The sequence below is a fragment of the Schistocerca gregaria genome, chromosome 2 (assembly GCF_023897955.1).
Source record: "Schistocerca gregaria isolate iqSchGreg1 chromosome 2, iqSchGreg1.2, whole genome shotgun sequence".
NCBI lineage: Eukaryota > Metazoa > Arthropoda > Insecta > Orthoptera > Acrididae > Schistocerca > Schistocerca gregaria.
The window spans coordinates 967,783,236-967,795,806 of NC_064921.1; the positions used below are offsets into that span (position 1 = coordinate 967,783,236).

Here is a 12,571-nt window from a genome sequence, read left to right on the forward strand (position 1 = left end):
AACAAACGTGCATGCGATGTACTAGTTCTTGGGAAACGAATAGATTCGTTATACGTGTCAGTCTTTAGGTATAGATATAAGTAAACGAACACGGCTTAATCCGGCTTCGTAGATTGCTTTACACAAGACGCACTTGCCAGTATCATTTTCAGGTGGCCCGACATGCAGTTTGTCCTGTTGCATGGCTTACTTTCAGAGACTCGCTAGTTTATCGTAATGCTTGGTTGTCGCGAAAGTGAAAAGTAGGGCCTGTCCGGGATTTGAACCCGGGACCTCCTGCACCCTAAGCAGGAATCATACCCCTAGACCAACAAGCCGCCCAAGGAAGCAGGTGTGCACCCCGCCACCTACTGATATCTTGCCGCACTTGCTAGTTGCAGCATCCAATATGGACCATATTCTCAAAGAGGTTTCTTAATCCGACACCAACAACATGAGCTGTGCTGAGGACCAGTGTATGTGAAGGCTGAAAGAGCTGCTTGAGTTGTGTGACAGTATGTCGATCGTGTGAAGTGCAAATGTTATCGTGTCACGCACCATCCGCCCACTACGTAGCGTTGTGTGACAGCACGCACTTTTCGACAGTACTCTGTGTCCATAGCTGTTTTCATAGCTAGGCTGCTTCCAGCACAAAGCATCCACCATACGAAAGTGGCTGTTGCGCGATTTGGATTACCTGACCCTTAGACATCATTTCATGTACGAATACTGGCAAGAATTCTCGCTACATTCCACGTTGCTCCCTCCACTTTCAGCCTACTTGGATGCTTCATTAGCACGCAAACACTTCCAGAGGACGCTACATGTAATAAATCGCAGCTTATAGGTTTAATGTCATGATGCTGCTCAATTTAAGTCCGCTAGGGGCACCCGGTTGCTTGGTGTAATCGTTAGCATTCCGGACTTTGAATACAGCGATCCGAGTTCGAGTCTCGGTGGAAACTGACTCTGTGTTTTGCGATCGTTTCTAGAAATGTGTACGAGCTGGTAGTTGGAATTGTATAACCAGAATTTTACCTAGGATCATGTAATGCAAATTGTTAATAGCAGTCCACACGTGAATGGGGAACGCTCCAAATGCTTATGCTTTTGCTACTAGGATTAATAACGGAACGTAAGGGGTTCAACTGCGAGAAGACGACCTCAGCTGAGGGTCCCAGTATCTCTCCGTTTTGGGTGCTGCATGCGCGTGCATTTAACAAACGTGCATGCGATGTACTAGTTCTTGGGAAACGAATAGATTCGTTATACGTGTCAGTCTTTAGGTATAGATATAAGTAAACGAACACGGCTTAATCCGGCTTCGTAGATTGCTTTACACAAGACGCACTTGCCAGTATCATTTTCAGGTGGCCCGACATGCAGTTTGTCCTGTTGCATGGCTTACTTTCAGAGACTCGCTAGTTTATCGTAATGCTTGGTTGTCGCGAAAGTGAATAGTAGGGCCTGTCCGGGATTTGAACCCGGGACCTCCTGCACCCAAAGCAGGAAACATACCCCTAGACCAACAGGCCGCCCAAGGAAGCAGGTGTGCACCCCGCCACCTACTGATATCTTGCCGCACTTGCTAGTTGCAGCATCCAATATGGACCATATTCTCAAAGAGGTTTCTTAATCCGACACCAACAACAAGAGCTGTGCTGAGAACCAGTGTATGTGAAGGCTGAAAGAGCTGCTTCAGTTGTGTGACAGTATGTCGATCGTGTGAAGTGCAAATGTTATCGTGTCACGCACCATCCGCCCACTACGTAGCGTTGTGTGACAGCACGCACTTTTCGACAGTACTCTGTGTCCATAGCTGTTTTCATAGCTAGGCTGCTTCCAGCACAAAGCATCCACCATACGAAAGTGGCTGTTCCGCGATTTTGATTACCTGACCCTTAGACATCATTTCATGTACGAATACTGGCAAGAATTCTCGCTACATTCCAAGTTGCTCCCTCCACTTTCAGCCTACTTGGATGCTTCATTAGCACGCAAACACTTCCAGAGGACGCTACATGTAATAAATCTCAGCTTATAGGTTTAATGTCATGATGCTGCTCAATTTAAGTCCGCTAGGGGCACCCGGTTACATGGTGTAATCGTTAGCATTCCGGACTTTGAATCCAGCGATCCGAGTTCCAGTCTCGGTGGATACTGACTCTGTGTTTTGCGATCGTTTCTAGAAATGTGTACGAGCTGGTAGTTGGAATTGTATAACCAGAATTTTAGCTAGGATCATGTAATGCAAATTGTTAATAGCAGTCCACACGTGAATGGGGAACGCTCCAAATGCTTATGCTTTTGCTACTAGGATTAATAACGGAACGTAAGGGGTTCAACTGCGAGAAGACGACCTCAGCTGAGGGTCCCAGTATCTCTCCGTTTTGGGTGCTGCATGCGCGTGCATTTAACAAACGTGCATGCGATGTACTAGTTCTTGGGAAACGAATAGATTCGTTATACGTGTCAGTCTTTAGGTATAGATATAAGTAAACGAACACGGCTTAATCCGGCTTCGTAGATTGCTTTACACAAGACGCACTTGCCAGTATCATTTTCAGGTGGCCCGACATGCAGTTTGTACTGTTGCATGGCTTACTTTCAGAGACTCGCTAGTTTATCGTAATGCTTGGTTGTCACGAAAGTGAAAAGTAGGGCCTGTCAGGGATTTGAACCCGGGACCTCCTGCACCCAAAGCAGGAATCATACCCCTAGACCAACAGGCCGCACAACGAAGCAGGTCCGCACCCCGCCACCTACTGATATCTTGCCGCACTTGCTAGTCGCAGCATCCAATATGGACCATATTCTCAAAGAGGTTTCTTAATCCGACACCAACAACATGAGCTGTGCTGAGGACCAGTGTATGTGAAGGCTGAAAGAGCTGCTTGAGTTGTGTGACAGTATGTCGATCGTGTGAAGTGCAAATGTTATCGTGTCACGCACCATCCGCCCACTACGTAGCGTTGTGTGACAGCACGCACTTTTCGACAGTACTCTGTGTCCATAGCTGTTTTCATAGCTAGGCTGCTTCCAGCACAAAGCATCCACCATACGAAAGTGGCTGTTCCGCGATTTTGATTACCTGACCCTTAGACATCATTTCATGTACGAATGCTGGCAAGAATTCTCGCTACATTCCAAGTTGCTCCCTCCACTTTCAGCCTACTTGGATGCTTCATTAGCACGCAAACACTTCCAGAGGACGCTACATGTAATAAATCGCAGCTTATAGGTTTAATGTCATGATGCTGCTCAATTTAAGTCCGCTAGGGGCACCCGGTTGCTTGGTGTAATCGTTAGCATTCCGGACTTTGAATACAGCGATCCGAGTTCGAGTCTCGGTGGAAACTGACTCTGTGTTTTGCGATCGTTTCTAGAAATGTGTACGAGCTTGTAGTTGGAATTGTATATCCTGAATTTTACCTAGGATCATGTAATGCAAATTGTTAATAGCAGTCCACACGTGAATGGGGAAAGCTCCAAATGCTTATGCTTTTGCTACTAGGATTAATAACGGAACGTAAGGGGTTCAACTGCGAGAAGACGACCTCAGCTGAGGGTCCCAGTATCTCTCCGTTTTGGGTGCTGCATGCGCGTGCATTTAACAAACGTGCATGCGATGTACTAGTTCTTGGGAAACGAATAGATTCGTTATACGTGTCAGTCTTTAGGTATAGATATAAGTAAACGAACACGGCTTAATCCGGCTTCGTAGATTGCTTTACACAAGACGCACTTGCCAGTATCATTTTCAGGTGGCCCGACATGCAGTTTGTCCTGTTGCATGGCTTACTTTCAGAGACTCGCTAGTTTATCGTAATGCTTAGTTGTCGCGAAAGTGAAAAGTAGGGCCTGTCCGGGATTTGAACCCGGGACCTCATGCACCCAAAGCAGGAATCATACCCCTAGACCAACAAGCCGCCCAAGGAAGCAGGTGTGCACCCCGCCACCTACTGATATCTTGCCGCACTTGCTAGTTGCAGCATCCAATATGGACCATATTCTCAAAGAGGTTTCTTAATCCGACACCAACAACATGAGCTGTGCTGAGGACCAGTGTATGTGAAGGCTGAAAGAGCTGCTTGAGTTGTGTGACAGTATGTCGATCGTGTGAAGTGCAAATGTTATCGTGTCACGCACCATCCGCCCACTACGTAGCGTTGTGTGACAGCACGCACTTTTCGACAGTACTCTGTGTCCATAGCTGTTTTCATAGCTAGGCTGCTTCCAGCACAAAGCATCCACCATACGAAAGTGGCTGTTCCGCGATTTTGATTACCTGACCCTTAGACATCATTTCATGTACGAATACTGGCAAGAATTCTCGCTACATTCCAAGTTGCTCCCTCCACTTTCAGCCTACTTGGATGCTTCATTAGCACGCAAACACTTCCTGAGGACCCTACATGTAATAAATCGCAGCTTATAGGTTTAATGTCATGATGCTACTTAATTCCAGTCCGCGAGGGCACCCGGTTCCATGGTGTAATGGTTAGCACTCTGGACTTTGAATCCAGCGATCCGAGTTCGAGTCTCGGTGGAACCTAAATCTGTGTTTTGCGATCGTTTCTAGAAATGTGTACGAGCTGGTAGTTGGAATTGTATATCCTGAATTTTAGCTAGGATCATGTAATGCAAATTGTTAATAGCAGTCCACACGTGAATGGGGAACGCTCCAAATGCTTATGCTTTCGCTACTAGGATTAATAACGGAACGTAAAGGGTTCAACTGCGAGAAGACGACCTCAGCTGAGGGTCCCAGTATCTCTCCGTTTTGGGTGCTGCATGCGCGTGCATTTAACAAACGTGCATGCGATGTACTAGTTCTTGGGAAACGAATAGATTCGTTATACGTGTCAGTCTTTAGGTATAGATATAAGTAAACGAACACGGCTTAATCCGGCTTCGTAGATTGCTTTACACAAGACGCACTTGCCAGTATCATTTTCAGGTGGCCCGACATGCAGTTTGTCCTGTTGCATGGCTTACTTTCAGAGACTCGCTAGTTTATCGTAATGCTTGGTTGTCGCGAAAGTGAAAAGTAGGGCCTGTCCGGGATTTGAACCCGGGACCTCATGCACCCTAAGCAGGAATCATACCCCTAGACCAACAGGCCGCCCAAGGAAGCAGGTGTACACCCCGCCACCTACTGATATCTTGCCGCACTTGCTAGTTGCAGCATCCAATATGGACCATATTCTCAAAGAGGTTTCTTAATCCGACACCAACAACATGAGCTGTGCTGAGGACCAGTGTATGTGAAGGCTGAAAGAGCTGCTTGAGTTGTGTGACAGTATGTCGATCGTGTGAAGTGCAAATGTTATCGTGTCACGCACCATCCGCCCACTACGTAGCGTTGTGTGACAGCACGCACTTTTCGACAGTACTCTGTGTCCATAGCTGTTTTCATAGCTAGGCTGCTTCCAGCACAAAGCATCCACCATACGAAAGTGGCTGTTCCGCGATTTTGATTACCTGACCCTTAGACATCATTTCATGTACGAATACTGGCAAGAATTCTCGCTACATTCCAAGTTGCTCCCTCCACTTTCAGCCTACTTGGATGCTTCATTAGCACGCAAACACTTCCAGAGGACGCTACATGTAATAAATCGCAGCTTATAGGTTTAATGTCATGATGCTGCTCAATTTAAGTCCGCTAGGGGCACCCGGTTGCTTGGTGTAATCGTTAGCATTCCGGACTTTGAATCCAGCGATCCGAGTTCGAGTCTCGGTGGAACCTGAATCTGTGTTTTGCGATCGTTTCTAGAAATGTGTACGAGCTGGTAGTTGGAATTGTATATCCTGAATTTTAGCTAGGATCGTGTAATGCAAATTGTTAATAGCAGTCCACACGTGTATGGGGAACGCTCCAAATGCTTATGCTTTCGCTACTAGGATTAATAACGGAACGTAAAGGGTTCAACTGCGAGAAGACGACCTCAGCTGAGGGTCCCAGTATCTCTCCGTTTTGGGAGCTGCATGCGCGTAGATTTAACAAACGTGCATGCGATGTACTAGTTCTTGGGAAACGAATAGATTCGTTATACGTGTCAGTCTTTAGGTATAGATATAAGTAAACGAACACGGCTTAATCCGGCTTCGTAGATTGCTTTACACAAGACGCACTTGCCAGTATCATTTTCAGGTGGCCCGACATGCAGTTTGTCCTGTTGCATGGCTTACTTTCAGAGACTCGCTAGTTTATCGTAATGCTTGGTTGTCGCGAAAGTGAAAAGTAGGTCCTGTCCGGGATTTGAACCCGGGACCTCATGCACCCAAAGCAGGAATCATACCCCTAGACCAACAGGCCGCCCAAGGAAGCAGGTGTGCACCCCGCCACCTACTGATATCTTGCCGCACTTGCTAGTTGCAGCATCCAATATGGACCATATTCTCAAAGAGGTTTCTTAATCCGACACCAACAACATGAGCTGTGCTGAGGACCAGTGTATGTGAAGGCTGAAAGAGCTGCTTGAGTTGTGTGACAGTATGTCGATCGTGTGAAGTGCAAATGTTATCGTGTCACGCACCATCCGCCCACTACGTAGCGTTGTGTGACAGCACGCACTTTTCGACAGTACTCTGTGTCCATAGCTGTTTTCATAGCTAGGCTGCTTCCAGCACAAAGCATCCACCATACGAAAGTGGCTGTTCCGCGATTTTGATTACCTGACCCTTAGACATCATTTCATGTACGAATGCTGGCAAGAATTCTCGCTACATTCCAAGTTGCTCCCTCCACTTTCAGCCTACTTGGATGCTTCATTAGCACGCAAACACTTCCAGAGGACGCTACATGTAATAAATCGCAGCTTATAGGTTTAATGTCATGATGCTTCTCAATTTAAGTCCGCTAGGGGCACCCGGTTGCTTGGTGTAATGGTTAGCATTCCGGACTTTGAATCCAGCGATCCCAGTTCGAGTCTCGGTGGAAACTGACTCTGTGTTCTGCGATCGTTTCTAGAAATGTGTACGAGCTGGTAGTTGGAATTGTATAACCAGAATTTTAGCTAGGATCATGTAATGCAAATTGTTAATAGCAGTCCACACGTGAATGGGGAACGCTCCAAATGCTTATGCTTTTGCTACTAGGATTAATAACGGAACGTAAGGGGTTCAACTGCGAGAAGACGACCTCAGCTGAGGGTCCCAGTATCTCTCCGTTTTGGGTGCTGCATGCGCGTGCATTTAACAAACGTGCATGCGATGTACTAGTTCTTGGGAAACGAAAAGTATCGTTATACGTGTCAGTCTTTAGCTATAGATATAAGTAATCGAACACCGCTTCATCCTGCTTCGTAGATTGCTTTCCACAAGACGCACTTGCCAGTATCATTGGCCGGTGGCCCGACATGCAGTTTGTCCTGTTGCATGGCTTACTTTCAGAGACTCGCTAGTTTATCGTAATGCTTGGTTGTCGCGAAAGTGAAAAGTAGGGCCTGTCCGGGATTTCAACCCGGGACCTCCTGCACCCAAAGCAGGAATCATACCCCTAGACCAACAGGCCGCACAACGAAGCAGGTGTGCACCCCGCTACCTACTGATATCTTGCCGAACTTGCTAGTCGCAGCATCCAATATGGACGATATTCTCAAAGAGGTTTCTTAATCCGACACCAACAACATGAGCTGTGCTGAGGACCAGTGTATGTGAAGGCTGAAAGAGCTGCTTGAGTTGTGTGACAGTATGTCGATCGTGTGAAGTGCAAATGTTATCGTGTCACGCACCATCCGCCCACTACGTAGCGTTGTGTGACAGCACGCACTTTTCGACAGTACTCTGTGTCCATAGCTGTTTTCATAGCTAGGCTGCTTCCAGCACAAAGCATCCACCATACGAAAGTGGCTGTTCCGCGATTTTGATTACCTGACCCTTAGACATCATTTCATGTACGAATACTGGCAAGAATTGTCGCTACATTCCAAGTTGCTCCCTCCACTTTCAGCCTACTTGGATGCTTCATTAGCACGCAAACACTTCCTGAGGACCCTACATGTAATAAATCGCAGCTTATAGGTTTAATGTCATGATGCTGCTTAATTCCAGTCCGCGAGGGCACCCGGTTCCATGGTGTAATGGTTAGCACTCTGGACTTTGAATCCAGCGATCCGAGTTCGAGTCTCGGTGGAACCTAAATCTGTGTTTTGCGATCGTTTCTAGAAATGTGTACGAGCTGGTAGTTGGAATTGTATATCCTGAATTTTAGCTAGGATCATGTAATGCAAATTGTTAATAGCAGTCCACACGTGAATGGGGAACGCTCCAAATGCTTATGCTTTCGCTACTAGGATTAATAACGGAACGTAAAGGGTTCAACTGCGAGAAGACGACCTCAGCTGAGGGTCCCAGTATCTCTCCGTTTTGGGTGCTGCATGCGCGTGCATTTAACAAACGTGCATGCGATGTACTAGTTCTTGGGAAACGAATAGATTCGTTATACGTGTCAGTCTTTAGGTATAGATATAAGTAAACGAACACGGCTTAATCCGGCTTCGTAGATTGCTTTACACAAGACGCACTTGCCAGTATCATTTTCAGGTGGCCCGACATGCAGTTTGTCCTGTTGCATGGCTTACTTTCAGAGACTCGCTAGTTTATCGTAATGCTTGGTTGTCGCGAAAGTGAAAAGTAGGGCCTGTCCGGGATTTGAACCCGGGACCTCATGCACCCTAAGCAGGAATCATACCCCTAGACCAACAGGCCGCCCAAGGAAGCAGGTGTACACGCCGCCACCTACTGATATCTTGCCGCACTTGCTAGTTGCAGCATCCAATATGGACCATATTCTCAAAGAGGTTTCTTAATCCGACACCAACAACATGAGCTGTGCTGAGGACCAGTGTATGTGAAGGCTGAAAGAGCTGCTTGAGTTGTGTGACAGTATGTCGATCGTGTGAAGTGCAAATGTTATCGTGTCACGCACCATCCGCCCACTACGTAGCGTTGTGTGACAGCACGCACTTTTCGACAGTACTCTGTGTCCATAGCTGTTTTCATAGCTAGGCTGCTTCCAGCACAAAGCATCCACCATACGAAAGTGGCTGTTCCGCGATTTTGATTACCTGACCCTTAGACATCATTTCATGTACGAATACTGGCAAGAATTCTCGCTACATTCCAAGTTGCTCCCTCCACTTTCAGCCTACTTGGATGCTTCATTAGCACGCAAACACTTCCAGAGGACGCTACATGTAATAAATCGCAGCTTATAGGTTTAATGTCATGATGCTGCTCAATTTAAGTCCGCTAGGGGCACCCGGTTGCTTGGTGTAATCGTTAGCATTCCGGACTTTGAATCCAGCGATCCGAGTTCGAGTCTCGGTGGAACCTGAATCTGTGTTTTGCGATCGTTTCTAGAAATGTGTACGAGCTGGTAGTTGGAATTGTATATCCTGAATTTTAGCTAGGATCGTGTAATGCAAATTGTTAATAGCAGTCCACACGTGTATGGGGAACGCTCCAAATGCTTATGCTTTCGCTACTAGGATTAATAACGGAACGTAAAGGGTTCAACTGCGAGAAGACGACCTCAGCTGAGGGTCCCAGTATCTCTCCGTTTTGGGAGCTGCATGCGCGTAGATTTAACAAACGTGCATGCGATGTACTAGTTCTTGGGAAACGAATAGATTCGTTATACGTGTCAGTCTTTAGGTATAGATATAAGTAAACGAACACGGCTTAATCCGGCTTCGTAGATTGCTTTACACAAGACGCACTTGCCAGTATCATTTTCAGGTGGCCCGACATGCAGTTTGTCCTGTTGCATGGCTTACTTTCAGAGACTCGCTAGTTTATCGTAATGCTTGGTTGTCGCGAAAGTGAAAAGTAGGTCCTGTCCGGGATTTGAACCCGGGACCTCATGCACCCAAAGCAGGAATCATACCCCTAGACCAACAGGCCGCCCAAGGAAGCAGGTGTGCACCCCGCCACCTACTGATATCTTGCCGCACTTGCTAGTTGCAGCATCCAATATGGACCATATTCTCAAAGAGGTTTCTTAATCCGACACCAACAACATGAGCTGTGCTGAGGACCAGTGTATGTGAAGGCTGAAAGAGCTGCTTGAGTTGTGTGACAGTATGTCGATCGTGTGAAGTGCAAATGTTATCGTGTCACGCACCATCCGCCCACTACGTAGCGTTGTGTGACAGCACGCACTTTTCGACAGTACTCTGTGTCCATAGCTGTTTTCATAGCTAGGCTGCTTCCAGCACAAAGCATCCACCATACGAAAGTGGCTGTTCCGCGATTTTGATTACCTGACCCTTAGACATCATTTCATGTACGAATGCTGGCAAGAATTCTCGCTACATTCCAAGTTGCTCCCTCCACTTTCAGCCTACTTGGATGCTTCATTAGCACGCAAACACTTCCAGAGGACGCTACATGTAATAAATCGCAGCTTATAGGTTTAATGTCATGATGCTTCTCAATTTAAGTCCGCTAGGGGCACCCGGTTGCTTGGTGTAATGGTTAGCATTCCGGACTTTGAATCCAGCGATCCGAGTTCGAGTCTCGTTGGAAACTGACTCTGTGTTCTGCGATCGTTTCTAGAAATGTGTACGAGCTGGTAGTTGGAATTGTATAACCAGAATTTTAGCTAGGATCATGTAATGCAAATTGTTAATAGCAGTCCACACGTGAATGTGGAACGCTCCAAATGCTTATGCTTTTGCTACTAGGATTAATAACGGAACGTAAGGGGTTCAACTGCGAAAAGACGACCTCAGCTGAGGGTCCCAGTATCTCTCCGTTTTGGGTGCTGCATGCGCGTGCATTTAACAAACGTGCATGCGATGTACTAGTTCTTGGGAAACGAAAAGTATCGTTATACGTGTCAGTCTTTAGCTATAGATATAAGTAATCGAACACCGCTTCATCCTGCTTCGTAGATTGCTTTCCACAAGACGCACTTGCCAGTATCATTGGCCGGTGGCCCGACATGCAGTTTGTCCTGTTGCATGGCTTACTTTCAGAGACTCGCTAGTTTATCGTAATGCTTGGTTGTCGCGAAAGTGAAAAGTAGGGCCTGTCCGGGATTTCAACCCGGGACCTCCTGCACCCAAAGCAGGAATCATACCCCTAGACCAACAGGCCGCACAACGAAGCAGGTGTGCACCCCGCTACCTACTGATATCTTGCCGAACTTGCTAGTCGCAGCATCCAATATGGACGATATTCTCAAAGAGGTTTCTTAATCCGACACCAACAACATGAACTGTGCTGAGGACCAGTGTATGTGAAGGCTGAAAGAGCTGCTTGAGTTGTGTGACAGTATGTCGATCGTGTGAAGTGCAAATGTTATCGTGTCACGCACCATCCGCCCACTACGTAGCGTTGTGTGACAGCACGCACTTTTCGACAGTACTCTGTGTCCATAGCTGTTTTCATAGCTAGGCTCCTTCCAGCACAAAGCATCCACCATACGAAAGTGGCTGTTCCGCGATTTTGATTTCCTGACCCTTAGACATCATTCCATGTACGAATACTGGCAAGAATTGTCGCTACATTCCAAGTTGCTCCCTCCACTTTCAGCCTACTTGGATGCTTCATTAGCACGCAAACACTTCCTGAGGACCCTACATGTAATAAATCGCAGCTTATAGGTTTAATGTCATGATGCTGCTCAATTCCAGTCCGCGAGGGCACCCAGTTCCATGGTGTAATGGTTAGCACTCTGGCCTTGAATCCAGCGATCCGAGTTCGAGTCTCGGTGGAACCTGAATCTGTGTTTTGCGATCGTTTCTAGAAATTTGTACGAGCTGGTAGTTGTAATTGTATATCCTGAATTTTAGCTAGGATCATGTAATGCAAATTGTTAATAGCAGTCCACACGTGAATGGGGAACGCTCCAAATGCTTATGCTTTCGCTACTAGGATTAATAACGGAACGTAAAGGGTTCAACTGCGAGAAGACGACCTCAGCTGAGGGTCCCAGTATCTCTCCGTTTTGGGTGCTGCATGCGCGTGCATTTAACAAACGTGCATGCGATGTACTAGTTCTTGGGAAACGAATAGATTCGTTATACGTGTCAGTCTTTAGGTATAGATATAAGTAAACGAACACGGCTTAATCCGGCTTCGTAGATTGCTTTACACAAGACGCACTTGCCAGTATCATTTTCAGGTGGCCCGACATGCAGTTTGTCCTGTTGCATGGCTTACTTTCAGAGACTCGCTAGTTTATCGTAATGCTTGGTTGTCGCGAAAGTGAAAAGTAGGGCCTGTCCGGGATTTGAACCCGGGACCTCATGCACCCTAAGCAGGAATCATACCCCTAGACCAACAGGCCGCCCAAGGAAGCAGGTGTACACCCCGCCACCTACTGATATCTTGCCGCACTTGCTAGTTGCAGCATCCAATATGGACCATATTCTCAAAGAGGTTTCTTAATCCGACACCAACAACATGAGCTGTGCTGAGGACCAGTGTATGTGAAGGCTGAAAGAGCTGCTTGAGTTGTGTGACAGTATGTCGATCGTGTGAAGTGCAAATGTTATCGTGTCACGCACCATCCGCCCACTACGTAGCGTTGTGTGACAGCACGCACTTTTCGACAGTACTCTGTGTCCATAGCTGT

The 12,571-nt window shown here is 46.9% G+C and overlaps 13 non-coding genes across 13 annotated transcripts; 2 read left to right on the forward strand and 11 right to left on the reverse strand.

The window, feature by feature from the left end:
- Positions 1-245: 245 nt before the first annotated feature.
- On the reverse strand, positions 246-317 carry Trnap-agg (transfer RNA proline (anticodon AGG)). Its single transcript has one exon. It is a non-coding gene; the product is annotated as a tRNA-Pro (tRNA).
- Positions 318-1,442: 1,125 nt separating this feature from the next.
- On the reverse strand, positions 1,443-1,514 carry Trnap-ugg (transfer RNA proline (anticodon UGG)). The gene has a single exon. It is a non-coding gene; the product is annotated as a tRNA-Pro (tRNA).
- A 1,125-nt stretch (positions 1,515-2,639) lies between these two features.
- On the reverse strand, positions 2,640-2,711 carry Trnap-ugg (transfer RNA proline (anticodon UGG)). Its single transcript has one exon. It is a non-coding gene; the product is annotated as a tRNA-Pro (tRNA).
- Positions 2,712-3,836: 1,125 nt separating this feature from the next.
- Positions 3,837-3,908, reverse strand: Trnap-ugg (transfer RNA proline (anticodon UGG)). Its single transcript has one exon. It is a non-coding gene; the product is annotated as a tRNA-Pro (tRNA).
- A 554-nt stretch (positions 3,909-4,462) lies between these two features.
- Trnaq-uug (transfer RNA glutamine (anticodon UUG)) lies at positions 4,463-4,534 on the forward strand. The gene has a single exon. It is a non-coding gene; the product is annotated as a tRNA-Gln (tRNA).
- Positions 4,535-5,032: 498 nt separating this feature from the next.
- On the reverse strand, positions 5,033-5,104 carry Trnap-agg (transfer RNA proline (anticodon AGG)). Its single transcript has one exon. It is a non-coding gene; the product is annotated as a tRNA-Pro (tRNA).
- Positions 5,105-6,228: 1,124 nt separating this feature from the next.
- Trnap-ugg (transfer RNA proline (anticodon UGG)) lies at positions 6,229-6,301 on the reverse strand. The gene has a single exon. It is a non-coding gene; the product is annotated as a tRNA-Pro (tRNA).
- A 1,125-nt stretch (positions 6,302-7,426) lies between these two features.
- Trnap-ugg (transfer RNA proline (anticodon UGG)) lies at positions 7,427-7,498 on the reverse strand. Its single transcript has one exon. It is a non-coding gene; the product is annotated as a tRNA-Pro (tRNA).
- A 554-nt stretch (positions 7,499-8,052) lies between these two features.
- Positions 8,053-8,124, forward strand: Trnaq-uug (transfer RNA glutamine (anticodon UUG)). Its single transcript has one exon. It is a non-coding gene; the product is annotated as a tRNA-Gln (tRNA).
- A 498-nt stretch (positions 8,125-8,622) lies between these two features.
- Trnap-agg (transfer RNA proline (anticodon AGG)) lies at positions 8,623-8,694 on the reverse strand. The gene has a single exon. It is a non-coding gene; the product is annotated as a tRNA-Pro (tRNA).
- Positions 8,695-9,818: 1,124 nt separating this feature from the next.
- Trnap-ugg (transfer RNA proline (anticodon UGG)) lies at positions 9,819-9,891 on the reverse strand. The gene has a single exon. It is a non-coding gene; the product is annotated as a tRNA-Pro (tRNA).
- Positions 9,892-11,016: 1,125 nt separating this feature from the next.
- Positions 11,017-11,088, reverse strand: Trnap-ugg (transfer RNA proline (anticodon UGG)). Its single transcript has one exon. It is a non-coding gene; the product is annotated as a tRNA-Pro (tRNA).
- Positions 11,089-12,211: 1,123 nt separating this feature from the next.
- Positions 12,212-12,283, reverse strand: Trnap-agg (transfer RNA proline (anticodon AGG)). Its single transcript has one exon. It is a non-coding gene; the product is annotated as a tRNA-Pro (tRNA).
- Between the last annotated feature and the right edge of the window lie 288 nt (positions 12,284-12,571).